The sequence below is a fragment of the Cupressus sempervirens genome, chromosome 10 (genome assembly GCF_028749045.1).
Source record: "Cupressus sempervirens isolate cs-2001-9-10 chromosome 10, ASM2874904v1, whole genome shotgun sequence".
Lineage (NCBI taxonomy): Eukaryota > Viridiplantae > Streptophyta > Pinopsida > Cupressales > Cupressaceae > Cupressus > Cupressus sempervirens.
The window spans coordinates 955192542-955211499 of record NC_143127.1 but is presented as its reverse complement, the minus strand read 5'-3'; the positions used below and the strand labels follow the sequence as shown (position 1 = coordinate 955211499).

Here is an 18958-nt window from a genome sequence, read left to right as displayed (position 1 = left end):
CTATTTTCATTTGGGTTGATTTGAGGTTTAACTAGGTTACCTGGTTATTTGCCCTAATTGATTATTCACTCAAAAAGTGAATAAGTATCCAAAGTGGAAATTAATTCCTCACTACTCACTTTTGGAAATTAGAAATTTGAGAGGTTTTTCAAAAATCCTCTTCTGGTGGATTATATTTCTATTTGTTGTGAGAGCTACAGGCGTGGGATCTTTGTGCGATCACTCTCATTGGATTGAGCTCAGGGAGACCTTGCTTTGCCACAACTTTTGGAAGCTTCTATGGGATATTTATTTTATCTAGTTGATTTGCATTTTAGCCCTTTTGGTTGTCAAGTAAGGCTCTCCCATTTTTGTGTTTTAGCTTTGTTTCTACTTTCTTTTCTAGTAGTTGTGTGTAAGAAGATTGAGAACTAGTGTTCCACTCAGTTTTTTATTGTTAGTTCTACCCAGTTGGTCAGGTATGAATGTTTTCCTAATTTCCAGGATTAGGGGTTTAGGGTTTCACACCATTATGTTGGTTATTTTTGCATATAGTGTTAGAACCCAAATTTTATTGGACTTCTATGGTTTTTAATCCCTAAGACTAAATGGGTTTTAATTTTGAAGTTTTTGAGTTTTGAGGTTTTTACCTCAATTTGTGTGCCACCCAATTTTCTCATGTTTTATTGGCATGATGTTGGTCATGGACTTAGATTATCCATAGTATGTCAGTCAAACCATTGTTGTACTTTTTTTTACATTGGGATGAGTGTTGCATCCATCCTTTCAAGCTTGGTTTCGGTTGTGTGTTATTTCATTGGTGTCTCATTCAACCTTGTTTTATGATCTTTGTGATGGTGGTGCATCCACACATGAGCACGTGCATGTGAATTTTTTGGATAACTTGCATGGCCTAATCTCCCATTTTATTTTAGTTGACTTGTGTTCATCAAGGTTGGGTTGGGAATATGCATGCATATGGGTGCTCATCATTGGATGAGTATGGGTATGGTAGGGTAGCTTCATGGAGGAGCTTCTACCACAACCTTGGGGACTTTTCCCAGGTTGGCAAAAAGAAGGCTTAACAAGTGACAACTAAATAAATTAACAAGGTACTAAATTTAAGATAATAAAATATTTTGTGAGCACTTAGTGTTAGTCCAAGGACACTGTGTGTAAGCCTTCCATTGGGAAGTTGATTCGGCATAGCTCTATCTTGGGCTTTCAATGCCAAGCATTTTCCCCTCCAGATGAGTCCCTACATAGTTACCCATTGAGTGTTGGACCAAGACCTATTGTACTTGTTGTCTCATGATCTTGGTTTCAGTCATCATTACTATCTGGCATGAGTGTCAACCATGAACATTTTCTTTATGTGTGTTTATGGTTGGATCATTATCTCTATCAACACGGCAAGATTGAACCTATGGGTTTCACATGGTTGGGAGGCGTAGCTACCTATACTACTACTGGGGACCGGTGTATAGAGATGATCTATTATTCTAGTGTAATCAGTGCTTGATGTTTTACTTGGAATATTTGAGATTCTCAAGTATGGTTCCTTTTGATTTATGCTTTCATTGGGATGCATGGATATCATATTTAGATTATGTTAGTTAATTTATGCATTCCCTTATTACAATGTTTAGTATATGATTAGATGATGTGATTTACTTAGTTGGAGTATCTATTGCTTATTGGTTTAGTATGATTAGATTTCCTTGTTCTTATGATTTTGTTACATTTTAGGAGTGGCACCCTCATAAGACAACTCTGACTATCTAGTTGGTAATTTGGGATTTTACGCATGGGGAATGGCTTGGGACTTTGAGGTCTCATTATGCTATTATGGTTGGGAGGAACTGTGCATGAGTTTTTTTATGTTTGTTCATTGCGATGTTACTTTCAGTATGTTTCCTTACACTGCTATGTTTTAGATGGTTAGTTGCTTATTCCATCTTCCTATTATGGTATTTGAGTGTCCAAGACTCACTTTGTGCATCCAACACTCCTTGGTGTGGAGGAATTTTTTGCCCTATCTTTTTATTTTTGGTTTTCCTTGCTAGCTATTGTGTTTCCTTGAGCAAGATTGTACTCTCTTATGCAAGGGTTTGATGTTTCACATGGAGGATTGCATTTCTTCACATGGTTTCTTGCACTTCCTCACACAAGCCTTGGCACTAGTGCAATGGTTTTGGTAGCTAGGCCAAGTACTTCTTCTCATTAGAAGGTAGTTCCTCACATGGCCTAGTGCACTTCCTTGTGAGAAACTATCAGTTGTGTTTTCTCGCGTAGAAAATAGGGGGTATGTCCACTAATTTTTGGAGAATGTAATTTGGTGTTTCAAGTGCCCTTTTGAATTTTTTGTTTTTTCATGCTTTAATAGATTAGAGATTATTGTTCTATTTTTGTCTTTGGTTTTTGTCCTTCTATTTGAGTGTGTTAGTCGATAGTGGCATTTGGAGATTCGTTGGTAGTCAGGATTGTTGGCTAAGTCTTTTGTTGTGAACTTTATGATCCTTGTATGTTGATTGTCATGTGCATCTGTACCTATTTTTAAAAAAATCTTGGCTTTTATTTATCCTTGTTCCAAGGATCTTCGGGAAGAGCATTTTATCTACAATCTATAATTGAGTTGTAATTTGTTATCAGATCAAGCCTTACTATTACATTCTAATCATTGTATCAGTCTAGTGTAAATCCTTTGCATTAAGGTTGACCTAATAGTCATTTGTAAATCCTTTAACTGGATGGAATTCTAATGGAATGATCTAAAGTCCTCTAACAAGGCTCACTCCTAACAAGGTGATTGAAATCCTTTAGCCATATCACATTTAACAGTGTGTATTGTAAACTTTAACAGGGTTCACCTTTCATAGGGCATCACTTTAGAAGAGTGAGAATTAGTAGGATGTTACTGGTGGTTTTTCCTAAATTGGGTTTTCACATAAAATCCTTATGTCAAATTGTGTGAATATTCTTATGTTGTTTCATGTTTACATTTCTACAAAGTTATTTTGACCTAGGACAGTAACATACAAAGCTTAATTATTGTATGATCTAATGGATGTATGCATGATAAGGTTTTACAGATATGGGTTTACTAAGCATTGAAAAAATATTTGTGCATTTGGTCCTTGAATAACGAATTCACTCCCCTCTTAGTTATTGTAAATAATTCCAAAAATTGGTATCAGATCCATAGTGCTTAAGAGGACTAGTTTGAAGGTACTAGAAGCAAAAGATCAAGATGTCCAAAAGAGAGGTACACCAAGTCAACAAGAAAAAATTCCTTGCATGGAAAATTCTAATGAAGCTACACCTAAGAGGTCTTGGAGACCATGCACAATCTACCATCACCACTGATCATGTTCACCCTATTAGAGCCCTAACTGTCGAGGATCTAAAAAAGAAGAAAGAACACAATCAGGCTATGTTAGAAATTGCATCTTCTCTAAGCTACATTGAGTTTGATGACATCAAGGACTGTGATACTACTAAGAAGAGGTGAGATGCTATAGAAAATATCTATGGAGGAGACAAAAATGTATTGAGAGACAAATCTAAAAGTCTAAGAGGTAAGTTTGATGATATGAGAAAGAAAGAAGGTGAGAATATAGTTCAATATTATGCTAGAGTGAAAGAAGTAGTTAATGTTATTAGAGGAGCAACGAGTAAGATTGAAGATGAGACTCTGATTAGCAAAGTAGGTGAGAACCCTACTAGCCATCTATGCCATTAGAGTCTCTTCCTTACAAGAACTGCTTTTGAACTCTCTAATTTTAATAATTTTAAATCTAATAATGTTGAATCTACTTTCAAAGATAAAATGTCATTAAAGGAACCTAAAGAGAAAATTATAAAGGTCAAATATATTTCTAGTTATAGTGATACAGATGAGGATGTAGAGTATCTTGAAGCAATGCTAGCAAGGAGATTTCATAGAGGCAAAGGAAAAATTCAAAGGAAATTACCTATCACGTGTTTTAATTTTAATGAGGTTGGTCATATTATTGCTAGATTTTTAGAGATAGAAGTGGAGACAAATACAAAAGTAAAAGAGATGAGGACAACAAAGATTACAAAGATAAAGGTAAGAAGTCTTGCTACATTTCTGAGGAGGAAACCAAAGATGGATCTAATTACCATGATGATGAATTGGTGCATGTTGCAATGAAGGATGATTTTGATGAGGATGAGGAAACTGCACTAGTATCTTATGTGAACAAGAGTGACAGATAGATCATTGATAGTAAGTTCATTAACCTTGATTATTATGATGGAAATAATGTAAGATTTGGTAATGATGAACCCTATTTAATAAAAGGAAAACAATCTATCAAAGTCACAGAAGAGATCATGTGTCACAATGATGATTATGTAGAAGGAATTAATAATAACTTGTTGAGTGTGTCACAACTAAAAATTTTAGGTTGCAAAGTTGTGTTTGAGAACAAGATAGAAAAGATATATGACATAGATGGGAAACTAATTTGGAAAGGTGATCAGACTAGAGGTAATATATTCTATCTTGATATGAATGATTCTACTTTTCTTGTTGTAGAATTTTATGATGTATGGTTATGGCACAAGAGGTTATTTCATGTTATATAACTTAGTCAGTATTAGTAACATGAAAAGAATCAGAGGTTTTCCTAAGCTGAAGAAACTTGACAATATGATATGCAAATAATGTTAGTTTGGCAAGATAAAGAAATCTAGTTTTAAAAGTAAGACTTGCACCTCTAAAGAAATTCTAGAGATTATTCATACTAACTTGTGTAGACCAAATGATATGTAAAGCTACAAAGGTGACAAGTACATTATCTTATTTGTTGATGATTATTCTAGAATGATGACAGTTATGTTTCTGAAATAGAAATTTGATGCTTTCCAAATGTTTAAGTGGTACTTAGCTAGATTTGAAAAGGAGACATGCAAAAGTTTAAAATTTCTAAGATATGATAGAGGTGGATAATTTACATCAAATGAGTTTTAGATGTCCTCTAATGATAGAGGAATCAAATGACAGAGTTCTGCACCCAAGACGCCTTTAGAAAATGGGATTGTTGAAAGGAGGAACAAATCTTTAATGGATTGTGCTAGGACACTCATGATGGAGAAGAATGTTGCTTTGAAATATTGGAGAGAGGTTGTAAGTACAATTATCTATACCTTGAACTGTGTGCAAGTCAAGAAAGGTACTCATTCAACACATTTTGAATTATGGCATGGATACTCACCCAATGTAAAATGTTTTAAGGTATTTGGAAGAAAGTGCTACATTCTTAAGGATTTTAGGAATGGAAAATTAGATGCTAAAAGTGAAGAAGGTATATTCCTTAGTTATTCCACAAGAACTAAAGCTTATAAGTGTATAAATACTAACACTAACAAAGTTGTGTAAAGTGCAAATGTGAAGTTTGATTAATATATAGAGGTACATGAAGATGAACCTATGAAGGAACCTAAAGAGTACAAATCATTTGTATAATTTTATGAAGGTATGTCTATTAATGAATATTTTCTAAACCAAGTTGTAAATCAACAAGTTTTAGTGACTACCAAGTCATACAATTAATGCCAACTTGCATTCAAGAACCAAGCCACAGTCAAGAGTCATGTTGCAGATAGAAGCTCAAGCACATTTTGATTCTAAGATAAGTGTACATGAAAGGGATGTTGAATTACCTGATAGAGAGGTAGATAGTGATTCTAAATTTGATAAAACTATTGAAGAAAGAAGAGTGGAACCAATATTGTCAAACTGTGTTGAAAGACATCACACTGCTGAACAAATTATTGGAGATAAAGATGCTAGACCATTGACAAGACTGCTAAAAAGTGATACATGTTTGTCGAGAATGCATCAGCCTAAGACAATGAAAGATGCCTTATAAAATGAGAAATGGAGTATAGCCATGAAAAAAGAGATTGAGAAAAACAAGACATGGACTTTAATTCCCAGACCAGAGGACAAGAATGTGATTGGAACCAAGTAGGTGTACAGAAACAAGTTAGATGAAAATGGTGAAGTCACAAGGAATAAGGAAAGATTAGTTATCAAGGGGTATGCAGAAGAAGAAGGAATTGACTATGGAGAAACATTTTCCCCTTTTGCAAGATTGGAAGAACTCTACTTGCTTACTTGGCATACAAAGGTTTCAATGTTTATCAAATGGATGTGAAGTCAACATTTCTAAATGGTGTATTAGAAGAAGAGGTTTATATAGAAAATCTAGAAGGATTTTTTGATGCTAACAAAAAGAGAATGTATGTAGACTATACAAAGATTTATATGGTCTAAAGCAAGCCCCAAGAGCATGGTATGAAAGGCTTAACAATTATCTTGTGAAGATTGGTTTTGAGAAGACTAATGATAACAAAATTATGTAATTGAGGATAGAAGGAGGTAAAGGTATTTTACTAGCTGGAATTTTTGTTGATGATATCATATTTGGAGGTCAAGATACCTTATGTAAGGCATTTGAAAATGAAATGAAGAAAGAATTTGAGATGTCTATATTTTGAGAGATCAAGTTCTTTATTGGTTTGTAAGTATATCAAATGAAATATGGTATATACATTACTCAGTCTAAGTATGTGAATGAAATATTGAAAACTTTTGGATTGGAAGATTCAAAACCAGTTAGCACACCTATGGTTATAGGACACAAACTATGAAATGATGCTTTTTTTGTTGTGAATCAAACATTGTATAGGTCTATGATTGGAAAGTTGCAATATGTAGTACATAGAAGACTTGACATTGCATTATCTATTGGGATTGTTGCAAGATTCTCTGCAAATCCTAAGGAGAATCATTTGATGACTGTTAAGAGAATTATGAGATATTTGAAAGGAACAAAAGAGTGTAGTCTATACTACAATAAAAATGAAATATTTGAGTTGAGAGCCTACACAAATGTTGATTGGGTTGGAAGCATTGATGAAAAAAAGAGCACAAGTGGTGGAGCATTTTTCTTAGGAAAGAGGTTGGTCACCTAGACCAGTAAGAAACAAAATTGCATATCTCAAGCTACTACTGAAGCTGAATATGTCGCTGCTAATTAAATTGTATAGATGTGGCATGGATCAAATAACTACTCAAAGGTATGAAGGAGGAAATCACTAAACCTATGGTACTTTATTGTGATAATACAAGTGTTAAAAATATATCCAAGAACCTTGTGATGCACATAAAGACTAAGCACATTGCAATCAAGTATCATTACTTCATAAAGTTAGTTCAAGACAAAGAAGTGAGGATAGAATATGTGAATACAAAAGAACAGATAACTTATATATTCACAAAAGCTTTACCTAAGGATGCTCATAAGTATCCAAGAGGTAAACTAGGGGTGATACCCCTATCTAGAGCTACTTAAGAAGCATAATTAGTGTCCTACATCAAATGAGTTAAGTTTTGTATATTATAACTTTATGCAATGGATATTACTTTAGGAGCTACCTAAAGTAATGAAGGAGCTAAATTAGAAGATTTATAGTCACATGAAAGGTGATAGAGGGAGAACCTGGATTGATTATATCCACATATAGATATGACAAGTCTTTGGCATTATTGCCAAAGAGGGAGAAATGACTCCTAGAGATGACTACTAGAGGGAGATAGATTACATGACAATAAGTATTGAGGGAGAAATGACTACAAAAAATCATATACCTAGTAAGAGGGAGAAATAATCTAAAAGAGAAAAGCAGATAGAGATGGATACACCTAAATATCAGAAAGAGGGAGTGACATTCTAAAAGGAAGACATAAGAAAGAGGGAGAAGAAGTAGTAAAGGAACTTGACAAAGCTCACATTAGCCTACATAGAGGAAGAACATATACTATACTAATAGAGGGAGAAATTTCTAAGATTTATTTTCTTTTTGGTATTGTTGTTGGTATTGGTTTGTCATCAATGCCAAAGAGAGAGATTATTGATATAAGATTGTTTTGAAGAGAAGAACATGTAATAGAATAATCATTATTTTTTCAATGATGTCAAACCTACTACTTGCTAGTGAGAAAATTGCTTTTTGGTCTAAAAGCTATCATTTAGTTGATTGATGAAGAGGATTTGAAAAGAAGAGATAACAATAACACCTAGAGAAATTTTGAGTTATTTGGTATGTAAAAGAAGCACTAAGACCAAGTAAGACATTTGATACTATAGTGTATTGGTTATCTACTAAAATTCTAAAATGAAAGATTACTCAAGATAAGACTAGAAGAAGGTTAAGTACAAAAAGTATCTGCCAAGCCTTGTCGAGCACTCAGTGCAAGCCAAGAAAAAATTAGTAGAAGCCAAGTTAAAATCAAGAGGTGCTAAGAAAAGATGAAAAATAGTGCAAGCCGAGTGATTGTTAGTATATGATTAGTAAAGTTTAGCTGATGTTGAGCATCAATAAACTTTAGTGTTTTTTGAGTGACAAAACAATATAGATGCCAAGTGACAACATATTGATGCTGACTACCAATAAACAGTGTTAAATTGAAGATTTGATGAATCTGAGCCAACTATTTTATTTTCTTGAATTGTGTGAAGCATGTGGAAGATAACTATGATGAGCTAGTAGTACAGAATTCAAGGTAAACCATTTTGAGGCAATTTCAAGGAATATTATAGAAGAAGTTCCTAGAGGAACCAAATGGAAAAGTGGGTAGATTCATTGTATCCTACCTAACCCTAAAATGGAAAATTGTGGTTAAGCAACAAAAGATCTAAATTCTCTATTTATAGACATAACTAGGTAGAAGAAAAGGTTTTCTTATGTGAGAACCTAAGGAAGACAAGGAATGAAGGGTATTGCTTCATTCAGTGACTGAACAAAGGTGACTGTAGTTGGCATGAAAAGAAAGAAGGATTAAGAGTATGATTGAAGAGTGAGCAAGCTATTAGAGTTGAAGTGTGTGAATGTCAAGTAGAATGGAGGACTAAAACAAAGATATCTAATATGCAAGTGAGTTGTAATTTGTTATCAAATCAAGCCTTACTGTTACTTTCTAATCATTGTATTAGTCTAGGGTAAATCCTTTGGATTAAGCTTGACCTAATAGTCATTTGTAAATCCTTTAAGTGGGTGAAATTCTAATAGAATTTTCTAAAGTCCTCTAACAAGGATCATTCCTAATAGGGTAATTGAAATGCTTTAACCAGGTCATATTTAACAAGGTTGGCCTTTTACAGGGCATCACTTTAGAAGAGTGAGAATTAGTAGCATGTTACTTGTGGTTTTTACCAAATTGGGTTTCCACGTAAAATCCTTGTGTCAAATTGTTTGAATGTTCTTATGTTGTTTCATATCTACATTTCTACAAAGTTATTTTGACTGAGGAAAGTAGCCCATAAATTTTAAGTATTGCATGATCTAATGGATGCATGCATGATAAGCTTTTATGGATATGGGTCTACTAAGCATTGAAAATTTTTATTTGTACAACTGGACCTTGGAGAATTGATTCACCCCCCTCCCCCCCCCCCCTCATTATTCTAAAGAATTCCAACAACCTATGCATTTGGTGTTTCTTTGATCTTTTTTCTAGGCTTCAGTACAACTGTCTTCTTCACTTAGGTTATGATTAAACAATCACATTATCTTGTAAAAGTCTTGTTAGAATTATTTTAGAATAACTGAGAGGGGGGGTGAATTAGTTATTCAAGGTCCAATAATGTCCAATACAATTTTTTCTTTCTAGCCTTTTTACTTTCTTGTCAAATCCTTAATGGCATATAATTGAAATTATCATGCATGCAATTAAACATTAAACAATCATGAAAAGTAAACATGCATCACCACATAACACAAAGATTTTGGTGACCCAGAAACCCCCCAAGAATAAGAAGGTAAAACTGGGGTGGGGATGATACCCATGAAATTACTACGCAATAGATTTCAACCACTTCTGATGGTTTGCCCTGTTAAAGGCTTTACACACTATTAGATGTGACCCTGTTAAAGGATTTCTACACCATGTTAGAAGTGTGCCATGTTAGAGGACTTAAGAACATTCAACTTAGAATGCTACCTTGTTAAAGGATTTACATAGATCTATTAGGCCCACCCAAGTCCATGGGATTTACAGTCACCTTCTCAAAAGAATCTTTTATCCCTCTCTAAGGATCTCCTATCCTTCTCCTAAGGATCTCTTATCCTTCTCCTAGGGATCTTCTATTCTTTTCCTGAGGCTTATTCACCTAGTTGTTAAGCTAACCTAGCAATGTAGGATTTCAATTTCTAATACAATGGTAAGAAATTATTAGAAAGGTTTTGACCTGATAAAGATTGCAACTCTAACCTTGCAGATTTCATATCACTCTTCAGTTCTTTTCTTTGCTTGGCTTTTCTTCCTTGCAGTGCTAACAGCTTGTTCACCCTTCAAGATCTGTCTCCTTGAGTTCTTCCACTTGTTATGCCAATGCACTCTATGGTCACTTGATCAACTCAGAGTCATGATTCTCTGTGCTTACTTCTCACTATGTCCTCTTCTTGACACTTCCCACTAGCCTTCTCTTGGCTTCTTCACATGACCATACTTATGACCAACTCCCTCACACTCACTTGATCTCTGACTTGTAACTCCTTATAAAGAAGTTATGTTTTTCATTTCCCGCTCAAATCTTCTCGCTCATCAATTTGATTTGATCTGAGAGAATGGTATTGTTTTCCCTCCAAATTATTTCTTTTAGAAACTTCATGATAAGTTCATCAGTATTCACTCAAAACTGGTTTGCATGGTTTACGTGAAATTCTATGCCATCTACTTATCATCCTTATCATCCAACTAATTCACAAAATTCAATGTAACAAACTTATCATTACTGATCTGGTGAATTTTTTGTCTTATTAATAATGCAGCAACTCAACATCATTGGTTTACTGATGCTTAGCATTAACTGGGTCCGGATTGCTCAGCATCCTCTATAGTTTCTGCTTTACTTGGCACCTAAAGCTTTCCTGTATTGCTCGGCTTCTACTATTTTCTTTAATCACTCAGCTTCTATTTACTCCGTAGTGCTTGACTCCTGTTGGATCTTGAGTTACTCGGCTTCTACTACATTTAGTGTTACTCAGCAACTGAAGGATTGCTCGGCACCTTCTTTGTTACTCGGCACCTAAAGGATTTCTTGGCACACACTAAAGTTGAACTTGCTCAGCTTTAACTAGCTAGCTCAGCACTCACAAATGAACTTAGTTGGGTTCTACAAATGACTTAGTTAAACCTTATATCTTTGATGTGTCTTAGTGTGTCCATTCCCTATGTCTTAGAGTATGTCATCAATACACTATTTCATCAATAGCTTAGCTGATCCTTATACTTCATTACAACATCATAACTTCAACCTTTCTCTAGGTGCTCTGGTTACATCTTATTGATTTCTACCTCCGTGTCAATCAACCAATTGATAGTATTTGGATCACTTGAGCAATTGCCATTCCTACAAGTAGCAAGTTTGACATCAATGACAAAAAAATGATTGAAAACATTCTTTACCAGTTCCATCATTCTTCATTCATGTTCTTTTCAATCATTTCCAACAATCTCCCTCTTTTCCATTGATGGCAAACCAAACTGATCAATTGATTGAGCTAATCAACTTAGTTACCACCAAAAGTATATACCAAATAGAAAACTTGTTATCATTACATATCTTCCTTTTTGTATCATGTCTCCCTCTTTTGTTGATAGAAATTGAATCCTTTGTTCTGCTTCTCCCTCTTGACTATTGCATCCTTACTCTGTATTCCTGATCCTTCATAGCTGCTTGCTGATTAGTTTCTTATCTCTTCTAAATCTCCCTCTTTCATCTCTCTTTTTTTTTTGGTCTACTACTGATCTCATACATCTCCCTCTTACTATTTATTGATCAGTTTCTCATAAATCTCCCCCTTTGACATAAATGTCAAAGGTGTAGCATCTTCAACATGCTTGGTGTAAGCTTTGCATCTTATGTATTTTTCATCTATCACCATGCTTGTGATTGATCTAGAATTTCTATTCCTATTATCATCCTCTACATCATTCTTTTGATATTTCAATGATCTACTCATGTTGATGTAAGGCAGCTTCTTTATTACTTTAGACTACTTGAATTAGGGGCTTTACCCCCAACTTGCCTCTAAGATATTCATAAGTATCCTTGGGAAATGGTTTGGTGAAGATATCTACAATTTGTTCCTTTGTGTGAATGTACTCCATCTTCACGTGTTTGTCTTCCACCAATTCTTTGACATAGTGATACTTGATTGCAATATTCTTGGTTTTTGCATGCATTACTGGATTCTTGGATATCTTTATAGCACTTGTATTATCACAATACAGTATCACAGGTTTGGTTACCTCTTCTTGCATTCCTTTCAATAGATGTTTGAACCACACAATGTTTGTGCAATTGGTTGCTGCTACCACATATTCTGCTTCTATGGTGGACTGAGATGTGTATGTTTATTTCTTGCTAGTCCAAGTAACTAGCCTTTTACCTAAGAATAATGCTCCTCCACTTGTGCTTTTCCTATCATCAATGTTGCCTCCCCAATCTGCGTCTGTGTATGCATTGAGCTCAAACTTCTCATTCTTTTTGTAGTATAGGCCAAAATCATCAGTTCCTTTGAGATACCTAATTATCCTTTTTACTACCATGAGATGATTTTCTCTAGGATTAGCAGAGAATCTAGCCATTATTCCAACTACTAATGCTATGTCTGGTCTGCTATGCACAACATATTCTAGTTTTCCAATCATGGATCTGTACATTGTTTGATTGACTTCAGTTGATTCATCATTTTTGGATAGCTTATGTCATGTTGCCATTGGTGTGTTGATAGGTTTGGAGTCTTCCAATCCAAACATCTTGAGTATCTCTTTGATGTACTTTGATAGTGTGACAAATATACCATGTTTTAGTTGATGTACTTGCAATCCAACAAAGAACTTGATTTCTCCAAACATAGACATCTCAAACTCATGTTTCATTTTGTCAAGAAAACTTTTGCAAAGCTCTTCCTTTCCTCCAAAAATTATGTCATCCACAAATATTTTAGATACAAGGACATCCTTACCTTCTTCTAATTTGATGTACAAGTTGTTGTTATCATCAATTCTTTCAAATCCTATTTTCACTAGATACTTGTGAAGTCTCGCATACCAAGCTCTAGGGGCTTTCTTTAATCCATATAGAGCCTTATGCAATTTTCATACCTTGTTTTTGTTATTTTCATCAACAAATCCTTCTGGTTGCTCTATGTAGACTTCCTCTTCAAGTATACCATTCAGAAATGCGGACTTAACATACATTTGATAGACTTTAAATTCTTTGAAAGCTGCATATGCCAGTAAGGTCCTTACTCCTTCCATTCTGGCAACTGGAGCAAAATTTTCTCCATAGTCTAGTCCTTCTTCTTGTGTATACCCTTTACAAACTAGTCTTGCCTTGTTCCTTGTGATTTCACCATTCTCATCTAACTTGTTTCTAAACACCCACTTGGTTCCAATTACATTCTTGTTAGCTGGTCTTGAGACTAAGGTCCATGTCTTGTTCTTTTCAATTTGTTCTATTTCTTCTTTCATAGCATTGTGCTAGTCATCATCTTTTATGGCTTCACTTACTATCTTTGGTTCTATTTTGTTGAGCAGACATGTCTCACTTCTTAGTCTATTCCTTGTCATTGGTCCTGCCTCTTTGTTTCTAATAATTTGATCTGTAGGATGATGTCTTCTTACATACTTTGCCAATACTGGTTCTTTGCTTGTTTGCATGTTGTCTCTTTAAGAATCTGAATCTTCATGTGTATCTTCATCAGGTATTTCTTCATTTCCTTCATGTTGACAGTTCTTAGAATATGAATGAACATTCTCTATATTTTGTAGCTTGGCTTCTGAATGTGTCTACTGCTCGACATTCACTATCTGTGACTCAGAAAATATTGAATTTTGTTGCCGATTGTCATTCTGAGTTGCAACTTCAACATTATTAGGTATACCTTCATAAAAGTATACAAAGGTCTTGTATTCTTCTACTTTCTTGGTGTTCTCAACACTTTGAACTTCTGCAAGCTCATCAAATTTCACGTTTGTACTTTTTACTACTTTTTTAGTATTAACATTCAAGCACTTATAAGCTTTGCTTCTAGTAGAATAACCAAAAAATGTGCCTTCCTCACTCTTTGCATCAAACTTTCCATTTCTAGACTCTTTATATATATAGCATTTGCATCCAAATATCTTAAAATGTTTTACATTAGGAGAATGCCCATACCATAATTCAAAAGGTGTTGCATTTGTACCTTTCTTGAGTTGAACTCTATTGAGCGTGTAGACTACAGTACTTACAGCTTCTCTCCAGTACTTGAGCGTAACATTTTTCTCCATCATTAAGGTTCTGGTGCAGACAATGACTGATCTATTCCTTCTTTCTGCTATACCATTCTAAGGTGGAGTCCTAGGTGTTGATGTCTACCTTTTGATTCCTCTTTCATTGCAAAATTCTTCAAATTCTCTTGATGTGAATTCACCTCCTCTATCAAATATGAGACATTTTAGGCTCTTTCCAATCTCTTTCTCAACTCTGGCCAAGTATTGTTTAAACATTTGGAATGCGTCTAATTTTTTTTCAGGAACATGACTGTCATCATCCTTGAATAGTCATCCACAAATAACATCATGTATCTGTCACCTTTGTAGCTTTGTACTTCAATAGGACCACACAAGTCAGTATGAACTAACTCTAATACTTCATTAGAAGTATAAGCATTGCTTTTGAAAGTTGACTTGATCATCTTCCCTAGTTGGCATTGTTTGCACATGGTGTTATCAAGCTTCTTCAACTTTGGTAGACCTTTAACTTTCTTCATTTTTCTGATGTTTATCATATTGTCAAAGTTTGCATGACATAGCCTTTTGTGCCATAACCATACATCATCAGTTTGAACAATGAGACAAGAAACATCTTCCATGTCTAGGTAGAACAAATTACTCCTAGTCTGGTCACCTTTTCCTATTAGACTTCCTTTAGAATCATAGATCTTAGCAATTCCATTTTCAAATTCAACCTTACATCCTATGTTGCCTAACTATGAGACACTTAACAAGTTATAATTCAGGCCTTCAACATAGTATGCATTATCAAATGATCAAGGAATTAGTTCACCATTAAAGAGTTGCTTCATGCCATGTTTGCAACCATGCCAAGTAATATGTGACAGCATTTGAATAATCAACCTCACCATATGGCCCAATAACCTTTCAGCATTCTTCCATCTCATCCAATTTCCATCCTATGTCAATCTGTTGACTGCCTCAGATCATGGCCTCACAGCTTGGTTCTTTCATTAACTATCTAACCTTGTAAAACTATGAACCTAATCACTACTTCATAACTTGTTTTTACCTTATTTTCTTAACTGTGGTGAACCCTGTGATATCACAAAAATGATCATTTTACATCATTGCCATGGTTTGGACCTAACAACCCTCTAATCGCACGATGATGTTAAATGTCTTATCTTGCTTTTATTACCATGTTATAGCTTATTTCATGGCAGGCATGGAATGTTCACAACCCTATGATCCATGTATTTCACTACTTTTTTGCTTGAGAATACTTAACTATTTTGCTACCTACAAATTTGCGAAGATTAAATTTAACTTCTTGTATCACTTTTTTCATGCTGACGACTTCAATGTTGACTTTGTCTTAGACCCCTGTGACCGTGTGAAAACCATCCGACTAACTACCATCATGTCATTGCAACTTAAAACCTTAACTCAATCATTGAACCTACGATGGCACACTCAAAGTGTTTCGCTACTTTTTTGCCATGACTACAGGTTAGTGATTTAACCTCGTGACAAAGTGAAAACTTTGGAATTGACTATAGCATGTTTGACTATTTACACAGTAGTGACCTAAATCTTTGAAGCTCTTTGATGGAGTGCATCGATTCAACTGATCTACTTCTATTGGATGAATAAAAATCCCTAAGCCTTTAGCTACCTATGAAGTTGCACTGACCGTTGAGATAACTATTTCACATGCTTACAACCATCTTGACAGTTAATCCTTGACTTGGAGTGATGGAGCGAGAAGAGGAGTGAGTGCAAGATTGTAACTTGAATTTTTATAATGATATAACATGTAAATATTAAAAGATTCAAGACTTAGGAATAAAAAGGAAAAAATCAAAGATGTTTTATCTTATTCCTATTAGGCTTTCATGGCATATATATTTGGAAATTCAAATTTTAACATTGGTCATGGTCATCACTCCTAGATATTCAAAATCTTGGGAGGGGGGAAATGGCTAATAAATTTGGTGACTCGTAGGGGATACTTTGTTGCTAAGCATTGACCATTGGCCCTAAGAAATCTATTGGGCTATAGAGTTATAAAAAATGAAACCCTACATTTGGTCACAACTCTGCATCTATGCATCTGCAAAACTTCAAAACAAGCTATCTAATAGAGAAATACCTTATGCTCATAAACTTATTGAAAACATGAAACTACTCTACTATATATAGAAACCCTTAACCTTCCTTAAAATCAAGACTTAAGGTAAATTCCATTTATTGGAATTGGCAAAGTACCACCATTAGGCTTGGATAACTGTAAAGCATTAGCTTCCTTACAAGTGGTGATAACATATAGACAACTCCACATAGCATCAAACTTGGAGTGTTTGCCTATTTTGGCTCTATCTACATCCCACTTGAGAACAAGATCTCCCTCCTTGAAAACCCTAGCTTTAGCCTTCTTGTCAAAACTCCTTTTGACCTGTTGTTGATGTGTCTCAAGTGTCTACATAGCTTGCTACCTCTTTTCTTCTAGATTAATCAATTCTTCCATTCTGACTGTCATGGCATCACCTTCAATTAACTCTAACTGATAAGCTAATTCAAGAGAGGGGAACTCAAGTGAAATAGGAAGCCTAGCTTCTCTTCTATATACTAGCATGAAGGATGAGTTCCCAATTGCTCTCTTGGGTGTAATTTTGTCAGCCCAAAGGCAGTTTTCAACTTGTTATGCCAACACCTTTGATTATCCTCAATTGTCTTCTTGATAATCCTAATTAGGTTCTTGTTAGAGGACTCAGGAAAGCCATTGCCATGGGGATAGTAATTTAAGGAATTTCTCAAATAGAAACCATGGTCAACTACCCAAGAGCATATGTGAGTCCCAAAAAATGACTTGGCATTATCTAATATTATTGTTGAAGGGACACCAAACCTGGTAACAATTCCATCAAGGAATTCCACTACTGAATTCTTTGTGGCATCCTTCAAAGCCACTATTTTTTTCCACCTTGTAAAGTAGTCTATTGTAGCTAGGATCCACTTGTGACTAGAGCTAGAAGGTAGATTGATTGGATCAATAAATTCCAACCCCCACTGGGGAAATGGTTGATTAACCTATATAGGATAAGGGGAAGAGCTACTAACCTTTGTTTACCTAAGAAGAAAGCACACTTCTCACATTTCTTTACATGTTTATGGAAGTCATAGAACAAGGTTGCCAATAATAACTAGCTCTCATGATCTTCATGGCTATTATTCTAGATAAGAAGTGACCACCGTCAGGGCCATCACAAAACCCTCTGATCATTCTAGTTGTTTGATCAGGATTAATGCATCTTAATAGGGCTCTATCAAAATCTCTTCTAAAAAGAATTCCATCCACAAGGACAAAAGAGATGGACTATAATCTAAAATGTCTTTTTTTAGCCCTATCTAGTCCTTATGGATATCCTCCTCCCTACAAGAAGGTAGTCATGTCATGTATCCAACTGTTCAAATTTCCATCCCTTATTGGTTCAACATCCTCTAAATCTAAAGCAACTTCCTTAGTTATCTCCTAGGATGAAATCATCTACTCACACAATCCTCTACCTCTCACAAGCTTGGTGATCTTGATATCTATGCCACATTCCATGACCTTGGTGATCCATCTAGCTCTTTTCTCATTGATATCTTTATTCAAGAGAAAATCCTTCACACTTGCATGTGGAACTAGGAGTTGGACCTTGTTATGTGATAATAGATGTCTAAATTTCTCTAAAGCTCTTATGACAAAAAGAACTTGATTCTCCACATAGTTCTATTTGTCTTCATAATCCTTTAGCCCTTTACTCAAAGAGGCTATAAGTTGTTCTTCATTTGCATTATTCAACTATGTCAAGACAACTGATCTACTTGACTCACCTCCAAGCATATAGAGAATGAAATCCTTATCAAAGTTGGGATTGATAAGGGTGGGAGTTGATGCTATTTATGCTTTGATCTCTTTGAAACTAGCTTTCCCCTCCCTTTTCCAGGTGAAAACCTTTTTTTTTTTTAGCATCGTTGTAAGAGGCTCAATTGACCATGGTAGAAAAATTAGGGATAAATCTTCTTACAAAGTTGATTCTACCAAGGAAGCTTTGCAGGCCTTTCTTATGAGTAGGAGGTGGAAAAGAAAGGATATATTTTGCTCTTTATAAATCAATGGTTAAACCATCCTTAGACACAATATGTCTTAGAAATTTTCCTTTCCTGGTGGAAAACATACACTTACTTGGATTCAAAGACAAACTATACTCCCTACATTGGATGAATACCTGCCTTAGATAACCAAAGTGGTATGCCACATTCTTTGAGTAGATAGTTATATCATCAAGGTAGACCAGCACAAACTTCTCAATCATGTTCTTGAAATCCATCTCCATTGCTTTTTGGAAGGTGGCACCTACATTGGTTAGTCCAAAGGGCATTTTTCTATAGGTATAGGTGCCCCATTTAGTTGTGAAAGTTGTCTTGTATCTATCAAACTCCTAGACTAATACTTGGTTGTAACCAGAAAATCCATCCAAGAAGGAAAATCTTTCAAAGCCACTAACCTTGGCTAAGATTAACTCCATGGAAGGGAGAGGATGGTGATCTTTGAGAGAAGCCCTATTTAGGTCTCTATAATCTACACATAATCTAATTTCCACATTC

At 35.0% G+C, this 18958-nt stretch overlaps 1 pseudogene; it reads right to left on the bottom strand.

The window, feature by feature from the left end:
• LOC149537143 (aspartyl protease family protein 2-like) overlaps positions 1-18687 on the bottom strand; it is a 72064-nt pseudogene extending 53377 nt beyond the window's left edge.
• Positions 18688-18958: the final 271 nt, after the last annotated feature.